This window comes from Colobus angolensis, unplaced genomic scaffold, assembly GCF_000951035.1.
Source record: "Colobus angolensis palliatus isolate OR3802 unplaced genomic scaffold, Cang.pa_1.0 Scaffold51, whole genome shotgun sequence".
Classification (NCBI taxonomy): domain Eukaryota; kingdom Metazoa; phylum Chordata; class Mammalia; order Primates; family Cercopithecidae; genus Colobus; species Colobus angolensis.
Window position 1 is genome coordinate 8,786,784 of NW_012118599.1, and position 9,992 is coordinate 8,796,775.

Sequence of the window (9,992 nt, forward strand, 5' to 3'; positions counted from 1 at the left end):
ATAATAAGATATATATATGGGGTTACTAAGTAGTATTAACTTGCACAATCACAAGGTCCCACAATAGGCCATCTGCAAGCTGAGGAGCAAGGAAGCCAGTCTGAGTCCCAGAGCTGAAAAACTTGAAATCCGACGTTCAAGGGCAGGAAACATCCAGCACATGAGAAAGATGTAGTTTGGGAGACTAACCTAGTCTAGCTTTTTCATGTTTTTCTGCCTGCTTTATATCCTGGCTGCACTGGCAGCTGATTAGATGGTGCCTACCCAGATTAAGGATGGTTCTGCCTTTCCCAGCCCCCTGATTCAAATGTTAGTCTCTTTTGGCAATACCCTAATAGACACACCCAGGATCAGTACTTCGTATCCTTAAACACAATCAAGTTGACACTCAGCTTTGAAGAGAAACCTACAAACCCTATAACCAAAATAGTACTTCATAAAAACACAGTATATGTCTTTTTTTTTCTTTTTTGGGACAGAATTTTGCTCTGTCACCTAGGCTGCAGTGCAATGGTGCAATCTCGGTTTACTGCAACCTATGCCTCCCTGGCTCAAATGATTCTCCTGTCTCAGCCTCCCAAGTCGCTAGTATCACAGACATGCACCACCATGCCCAGCTAATTTTTGTATTTTTAGTAGAGATGGGGTTTCACCATCTTGGCCAGGCTTATCTCAAACTCCTGACTTCAGGTGATTCGCCTGCCTTGGTCTCCCAAAGTGCTGAGATTACAGGCATGAGCCACCATGCCTGCCTGACACTCAGTATTAACTGTCACAGTAGCATGTGTGATTGAGTCCAGCAGATACAGATTACCCAGATGAATTGGCAACCCACAGAGTCATAGTGGGTTAGCCAGGTGGGGTGGCAGGTGCCTGTAGTCTTAGTTACTCAGGAGGGTGAGGCATGAGAATTGCTTGAACTCAGAAGCAGAGGTTGCAGTGAGCCAAGATCCTACCAGTGCACTCAATAAAATAAATAAAAACTTAAATTTTGAGGTGCTTTGTTATGCAGCGAAAGCTAATTGATAGAGAAATTTATATTTTAAAAAAGAACATTGACCCCCTTGAAGCATCATCCTTAAAAACAATAAAGCTTCTAAGATTAAACCTAGGAGAATATTTTATAGCAGTAGGATAGGGAATTCTCAAAGATGCATAAAACATAAACAATATAGAAAAAAATTGATAAATTGGACCTCATTATAAGTAAGAATGCTCTTACTCAAAAGGCAAACTTAAGGAATTGAAAATGTAAGGGGCAGAGTGGGAGAATAAATTTACAACTCCTGTAGTCAATATATGGTTCACAAGTAGACTATGTACAGAACTACATATCAATAAAAAAAAGAAAGATAACCTTAAAAATTGAGAAAATATTTCAATCCTTCATAAAAGATGACAACTTAAGGTCAACAAATGAAAATGTGTTCATCATAATTTGTAATCAGTGAAATTAAAATGTAAAATGCTCTGAGAGATATGAGACGTGTAGGTAAAAGGAATTTTGTAGACAAACAACCCTTGCAAAATTTCCAGAAAAACTGGAAAAAAAATGAAAACATAAATTGCATGTGTGAAGCCATCAAAAAGCTGTTGAAGCAACCAAAACCAGAAGGTCTAACATATGCAGACAAGAATAACCTAAGAGAAGCAAGCTTTCAGCTCATTTTCACTGGGAGCACACACCAGTTCTGAGTGTAGGGAAAGAGGTGAAAAAATCCATTTTTAGTTTTTTTTCTATGTTGTATTAATTATTGGTGATGAATGATGTATTTCACATATATTGAAGGGAGGATGTTGACATAAAATAGAACATGTACCTCTGCTGACATGACATGATTCTAGACTAATTGGTTAATAATGTGGCATTATATTAGATCAAAAATGCATAAGGGATGTTGGTAAAGCCCATAATATCAAGACATCTGTGCCTTTAATCCTTGTCTAATATATGATTGACACTTGATATGTTATGATTTCACATGACAGGAGGTACTCAAGAAAGAGAGCTTTTCTTTATAACAAGTATATCTCTTTTGTGAACTGTTAAAGCCTTCTTCTCTCAACTTGACCCACAGTATCTAAACAAAGTGATTTTCTGCAGTCTTCTCCATAAACTCCTTTTTGACCCATTTTGACATCTGAAGAGAGATCAAATCTCTACCTGGCCAGAAAGCTAGGCGATATGTTTGGAATACAGATTTCATCCAGCAACACAAAAACAGAAAAATGGATTAAAACCTAATAGTTTTGAGAGTTGATCATTTCCTCTATGAAAGCTATTGAAAAAGATTTTGAGAACTCGTGAAAGGATACTTTTGTAATGAAATCTACCTGTTCTCCAGCCCTGTGTTAAAGAAGTTATAAGGAACTTTTAAATGTTGAAGCAGCCAAGGTAGGTAGAATGAAAAAAGAAGTATGGATGACATGCAAAGGCCATTCTTAAATTCTTGTATACTTTTAGTATCTCTTATTGATAAAACACACTTCATGTATAAAACATGTCATGTGTGTTGTCCCATTTAATCTTCCTGTGTTTTCATCTGCTACAAGCAATTTTAGCATATCCATTTGAAACTCCAGTCTTGTGATTATTACCTCCGTAAGAAGCAAATACAGGATTTTGTGAAAGAAACTAACCTGACTTCATGACTGATATTGATGGATTTGAAGGAAATTTCTCAACCTCTTTATAACGACCATCCATTTTATGTCATATTTTCGGAACAAAAACAAAATGTGGGGTAGAAAATTACCTGACAGCAAAAATTATTAGAAATTACAGTTGGGTTTGATGAGAACTTGTTGGTTGGTCACTGAACTGGATTACATTCTAGATGCACATGGACTCTAGAAATCTAAGCTGGAGCTACATAGAGATATTTAGGGGTATGTATATCTCTAGATTCTGTTCATATAACAGACCATTTGGGGTATCTTCATAGTTTGTCATTTTGTCTAATGGCAAAACTTTGGGGACTACTAAATGATTTTACCAATGTTAACATTTAATAGGTATTTATGTTCAGACATCTGATAGGCAAGTGAAAATGGGGAAGAAAATCTCCAGGAAAGTTAATTATAAGCATATAGAATACAGAGAATTACCAAAATTCAAGAAATAGAAAGTGCCTGGAAATTGTCTAATTTTTTTCAAATAATCTGTAACTATTTCTACCACAAAGTAAAGACTCCTAGGAAGGTAATTCCAAATTCCATCTTATAGAAAATGTAGTGCAATCAGCATTTATCATCTACTTGTTGTTTTACACTGTGCAAAGTATTGTGAAAACAAAAACAAGCAAAATCAAACAAAAAACAAACTTCATATACAATTCTGGGCACTGTGGTCTAAAATAGAAATGGACAAATTTCAATATTCAAGGAAATGGAAGTTGAAAAAATTCATGTTTGTGTTTTTGAAGAATCAGTTTGGCGAAGTGAACATAGACCTGGAGAAAAGAAAAACTCAGCACTGGAAATTACTTTCTGAATATATTTCACAGATTTTTCTGCATATAAAATTTTCTGTTATTCTTGGAGTCTTGCAGGGATGGGATTGCAATTTTTGAGCACTCTTGACAGGTTTTTTAGCCCCATATTAAGAAGAAATTTCTTAAAGAGTTCACTAAATGTCAAATGAGGTGCCTCAACAAATAGTGAGTTCCCCATTCGTAAATACATTTATGTATAAGAATGACAAGCATTTGGAAGGGCTTACTTTTCAGATTCTTTATAAGACTTGAGAGTTCATCTTGTAAATGAACCAACTTTGGTGGGTTCTCTTTTATTTCTGACATTAACAAGTCAGTTGAGTAGAAAAAATTAAAAATAGCAAAACTAAATTAAAATGTACTCATAATTAACCAAGGGACATTGTAGGAAGGAAGGTTCTGAAAATAAAGCCCTAAGCTGAGTAGGGTTGGGGTGCCATGCTAGCCAGCTGTACCTCTTTTGTAATCAGTAAAAGGAAGGTAGGTCCGTGATGAAACCAGGCTATAAACAGAACAGGGCTGAAGCAATGAACTTAGACCTATTGGATAAGGTGGGGTATGTGAAAATAGTGAGGCTGGGAATAGCATGGGCAAGAATAGGATGAAGTGAAACAATGTGGCCTCAAGGAATGGGCAAAATTAGATCAAGGGGAAGAAAAGGTATTTTAGGCAAAAATTTAATTCTAAAAAGGGATTCTTCCTTTGAATGAATTTTTATCACTTTGCTGTAATGCTGAAAGCATGCTTCTGCTTCTTGATGTTTTGATATTGTGGTGTTGGCATGCATTAAGGGCAATCACGGTGTTGATGAAATATGCTGAGCCCGGGCCAAAATTGAGGCCCACACAGCCCACTGATTGTGTATTAGGAAAAAACCTTCTGCAGTGGAGGCAGTGTATTAATAATTACACAGGGTAGGTGAATTGCTTAGATAAATGTAGAGCAGTGTCAGATATTCCTATGGGGACCACCTGATTTGTACCCTACTGGAAGTCATATGTCCTTTCTTCAGTGTTTGAGAATATGACAAGCCCCAGTGAATAGAAACGAAGAGACAGAGTACTGAGTAAACACACATATTAGTGTCAGAAGATTCTGAAGCATCAATTCAGGACATAGAAGGATGGGCCTCAAACAAGATTCAAACGTAAATGCCACAGTTTTTGCCAGTGAGTATTTCTAAGGAAATCTAGCAGTGCATCCGAAACCAAAATTCAATCGTACTGCTGTCCAATAGCATTGAACAGTCAGTTATGTTATCATACTTGTGTTTAAAATCTGAAGTTGTTCCAATGTGATTGCTATATTAAGAAACAATTAGATGACAAGCCAGATTTTTCATACACTTATGCCAGACTTTATCCACGAGAAATACCACGTGAATGCAGAAAGCTGCACCCAACTCAACCGAACTATGCAGAATATACAATATGCGATCACCTCAGACATCTACCAGCTACCTCAGCACACTGCCTGTGTTTTAAATTGTGAGCTGCAATCATTCCTATCTGGTGGTACAGCATTGCACATAATTTCAGTCAACGTTCCTTCCGTCACTTCACGTAACTCAAAAGCTGCAACTTTTTTGATGCCCACTTCCACAAGGGAACTTCAGTTGTTTTTCAAGAAAAAGTGCCACGTTTATTGCACTATTTATGTATTTCTTAACCATTTAATATGTGTAAAACTGTGCTACTACTTTAGTTAGTTTCTTATCTTTTTGTCTGATGTGTCACTAACAAAAATTTTCAGTATTGTGCTACTAGCCCCCTTTTCTCATAAGCCCTGTGGCTTTTCTTGTGTTAGTTTGCATCATATGATTTTTAGTAACATAAGCATCATCTCAGAGCAGAACTTACCATACTATGATTTTTTTTTTTTTTGTCCAGCAGTGGAGGTCTCATTATGTAGAACAGATTAATAACAACCAGTAAGCAAGTATCTCGGATGCCACAGACCCAAGCTTGCTACAGATATCTATTGCCACCTTGTAGTGAACAAAAAGAATACTCAGAAAACAAAAAGCATCTGAGAAAAGAAGGAAGGAAAAGAGGAAGGAAGAAAGGAAAGAAGATAAAAAAGCCTATCAATCATAATTGCTCCTATGACAATCCATACTGTGCTGTTAGATAACTGTCCTTTTTGAATAAACTTTGTTCTCATCCACCATTCCACCTCCACCGTGTATCACCCATCAAAATCAATCTCTTTCAGTGATAAATACACTACATGAGCTCATCTGTCTGCTTCTCCCCACCTCAGTCTGATCTCAGAAGAGCTGCTTAAGGTTGCTTTTAGATACTAGGAAGTAGTAAGTAGCCTAAAATATCAAAGATAAGGCTATCAGCTAGTATAGATCCACCTTTCTTTACATCAGGAATTGGGGGAACTGCATCAGATTACACCATATAGGTATTTCCTACAGTTGAGCCTCTGATTCATTCAGAAAATCTCTCAGCATCCCAGTTATTCTTCCAGATACAGTAAATCCTCATCATTTGTGGATTCTGTATCAGTGAATTGTGAATTAACCTACTAGCTAAAATTCATTTTAACCCCCAAATCAATACTTAAAATGATTTCAGAGTCATTTGCAGACCTATGTAAAATGATCAACAATTTGAGTTGCCAAAAAGGGTGTGATCCTAGCTGAGGTCACACAAAGTGATGCTCTGTCTTCTCTGTTTCAGCTCATACTGTAAACATGTCCTTTTTGTAATCTATGTAATGCCATTTTTTTTTCACTTTTTTTTTTTTTTTTGGTAATTTCATGGTTTAAAATGTTCCTGTGAGTGTAGTGCTGAAGTGTTGCCTAACATTCTTCAGTGCAAGAAGGCTATGATGTACCTTACAGTCTAATGTGTGTTAGATAAGCTTTGTTCAGGCATGAGCCACAGTGCTATTTGCTGTGAGTTCAATGTTAATGAATCCAATGTATATATTAAATCAAATATCTTTAAAGAGAAACATACATAAAACAAGGTTATATATTCGTTGACAAAATATGACCAGAGACACAAAGGAACTTACCCTCTTGGAGCAATGATTCAGTATTCACTAACTCAGTGTTCTCAGTGACTTAATAGAATGTAACTACTGTGAATAAGAAGAACCAGCTGTACTAAAGACATATTGTTATAATTGCCCTTTATATGTCAACATTTTTGCATTTCCCTGTCTTTCCAGAGATTAGTCACAGAATCCACATTAAACTATATATGACTTATTTACTCAGATGGTGCAGAAAAGCAGTAATATTGGGTTGTGGTTATGTTGATAAAAACTGACAATGACCCAAATGGACAATTCAATGTTTACTGTCTAAAAGGGCCCCTGTGTTGATTCTTCTGCTTTAAGACCTGGGTGTTGACCTACCTGGTTGGATTGGTTTTGCTTCTTGTAGTGAATAGATTGGTAGAAATTGTGAAAGCTTTGCTTTCCTTGAATTTCCTAATAAATTTAGTCATTTGGAATGCAAATAAAAATGTAACAAAAAATGTAAAAACATTTTTTGATACATAAATATGTTAACAGGGTATGACAAGGTTAAGTAATTGAGAGAGAAATTACTTGTTGTTCTTTCTGTATTCTTTCCTTTCCCTTCATTCCTTCTTCATTTTGAAAACCAAGATTCCATAAAGAGCATTGTGTATCAGGACTAAAATATTTTCTGCATTTTGGAACTTAAGACACCGACTTTTAAACATACACTGAAAAGTCATAGCGAGGAGTATACAACACAAATTATTATTGAATTAGTCCTGTGGACATCCCCATCAACACATATCATAGACCTTTGAATAATACTATCTGGGGAGAAAAATCATTACAAGTAATATTTGTAATGTTTACAGTTTGAAGAATATGCTCATAATAATTAAGTCAAAAATTGTCTTCTTAATTATTTATCTTATCTTTACACACACATACTCATTAATATTTCATTATTATATGTCTATAATAGTAAGTTTTAATTCTATAAACTGTCAAGTACACCAGATTAGGACTAAATTATCTCCACTTATGCAGAAGAAAATTAATGTTTCATTTATAAAGTCATTTGCCACAGTAAAGGAGATTAGGTCACAACAGAACTGGATTTTAACCCATTTTTGTCACCAACTCTCTAGTTAATCTTCTATATGTATAGTATCATAAACATAATGATATTGATTACTATGGATTAATTTTAAAATAATATTGACAGGCCGGGCGCGGTGGCTCAAGCCTGTAATCCCAGCACTTTGGGAGGCCGAGACGGGCGGATCACGAGGTCAGGAGATCGAGACCATCCTGGCTAACACGGTGAAACCCCGTCTCTACTAAAAAATAAAAATACAAAAACTAGCCGGGCGAGGTGGCGGGCGCCTGTAGTCCCAGCTACTCGGGAGGCTGAGGCAGGAGAATGGCGTAAACCCGGGAGGCGGAGCTTTGCAGTGAGCTGAGATCTGGCCACTGCACTCCAGTCTGGGCGACAGAGTGAGACTCCGCCTCAAAAAAAATAAATAAATAATAATAATAATAATATTGACAGCAAATATTTTCATGCTTCATGAATTAGAAAATTTCCCATATCTCTATTGATAGACTGTAGTTTGAATTTTCTAAGAAAATTATTTTGTTTGCTAAAAAGTGATTTTCAATGAGTATATTGTTTCATAAAGAGCAAGGAATTATATCATTAAATATTACTTCCTAGAACTTAATTTACCTCATGGAATTATAATAAAAACATGTGGTAGTATATTGATTCATTTTGAAAATTTTCAGAAAATTAAATTCTATTTTGATAGGCTGATATTTGCAAAACCAATAATAATTGGAAGACAGTGATCTCTCCTAATAACGTTTAATAATTTTTGTTTATACTGGCAATTTTAGTCAAAGTTTCTGAAATAATGTAGTTAACAAAATGGTTGCTCTGAAGTGTAACCAAAAAACGGCATTTACCTGTGATGACAGTGTATCAAGCTTTTAAACAGTGAGTCCTTTGTTTTAGAGAAGCACAAATAAGTAGAATACTCACTGTGCAATGTGCTCTAAGATAATAAGTTTACGTAAGAATTCTGAAATACATTAGAAATTGTTTTAATTTTTAATTTTAGTTTTAATGGAAGTGAACCATCTGTCTGCCAATACGTAGAATTATCAGAGAGCATTAAAAGAACTATTAAGTTGCTGTCTTGTGGTGCTGAAATGTAGAGTGCATATGGCAACCTGCACCTATAATAACATTTTTATTTCTCTTGATTTTTATCGTAATTCCAGATGTTTATTTGCTCTTTTTAGTAGCCTAGAAATGTAAAACTTCAATAATAAAAAAGCCTGTTCTAGGTTCTTAGATTATGAAAATAATCAATAATGATACAAGAAAAATGGACTATTAAGCCCAAAATTAATCTTTAATACAGAGTTGTTGTAAGACTTAGATGAATTAACTGTGAAGTATTAGAAAAGCTTTGGGGACATAGGAAGCACTATATGTTTAATAATTAAAATGTTGTTATAAGTATAGCCTCTACATATTTAAAAATAATAACTGACAGTATGTGGGAAATATATATGGAAATAATAATATTTACAGTTTTTAAGATAATTTATTCAAAAATTTATCTAGCTTGAAAACCAAACAAATCATGTAGTATTTGAAGAACACATTTAATGAACTTTATTAAATTTCTACACAGGGAGCTATACACTTTCTTTTAAGGAATCTGTCTGTTGTTTCAAGTACAAATAGACTATCAAAATAATTAACCATGTAACAGGCTTCAAAGCAAATTTCATGAATGTCAAAGAAAATAATGAATATGTTCTTAATAAATGTAGAAATCAATAACAAAACAATAGCAAAAAACATGTATATTGGTAATTTAGAAAAATAATCAATAAAACCACACAATTTTACTACCATTGTTCACTTAAAAACTATGAAATACAAGGAATTGAATAAACAATTATGTTTCAAAAGTCGTGAGAAATAACTAAAATGGTGTTTAAAAGACATTAAAAAAAAATCCTAGGAAAGCAAGACAGAAAATATCAAATACGAAGGATAGAATAGTTGCAAAAATGTAGCAATAATATACATATTTTTTATTATGCTTTAAGTTCTAGGGTACAGGTGCACAGTGTGCAGGTTTGTTACATATGTGTACATGTGCCAGGTTGGTGTGCTGCACCCATTAACTCATCTATTACGTTAGATATCTTTCCTAATGCTATCCTTCCCTGCTCCCCACTCCCACAATAGGCCCCAGTGTGTGATGTTCCCCTTCCAGTGTCCAAGTGATATCATTGTTCAATTCCCACCTATGAATGAGAACATGCGGTGTTTGGTTTTCTGTTCTTGCGATAGTTTGCTGAGAATGATGGCTTCCAGCTGCATCCATGTCCCTACAAAGGGCACGAACTCATCCTTTTTTATGGCTGCATAGTATTCCATGGTGTATATGTGCCACATTTTCTTAATCCAGTCTGTCACTGATGGACATTTGG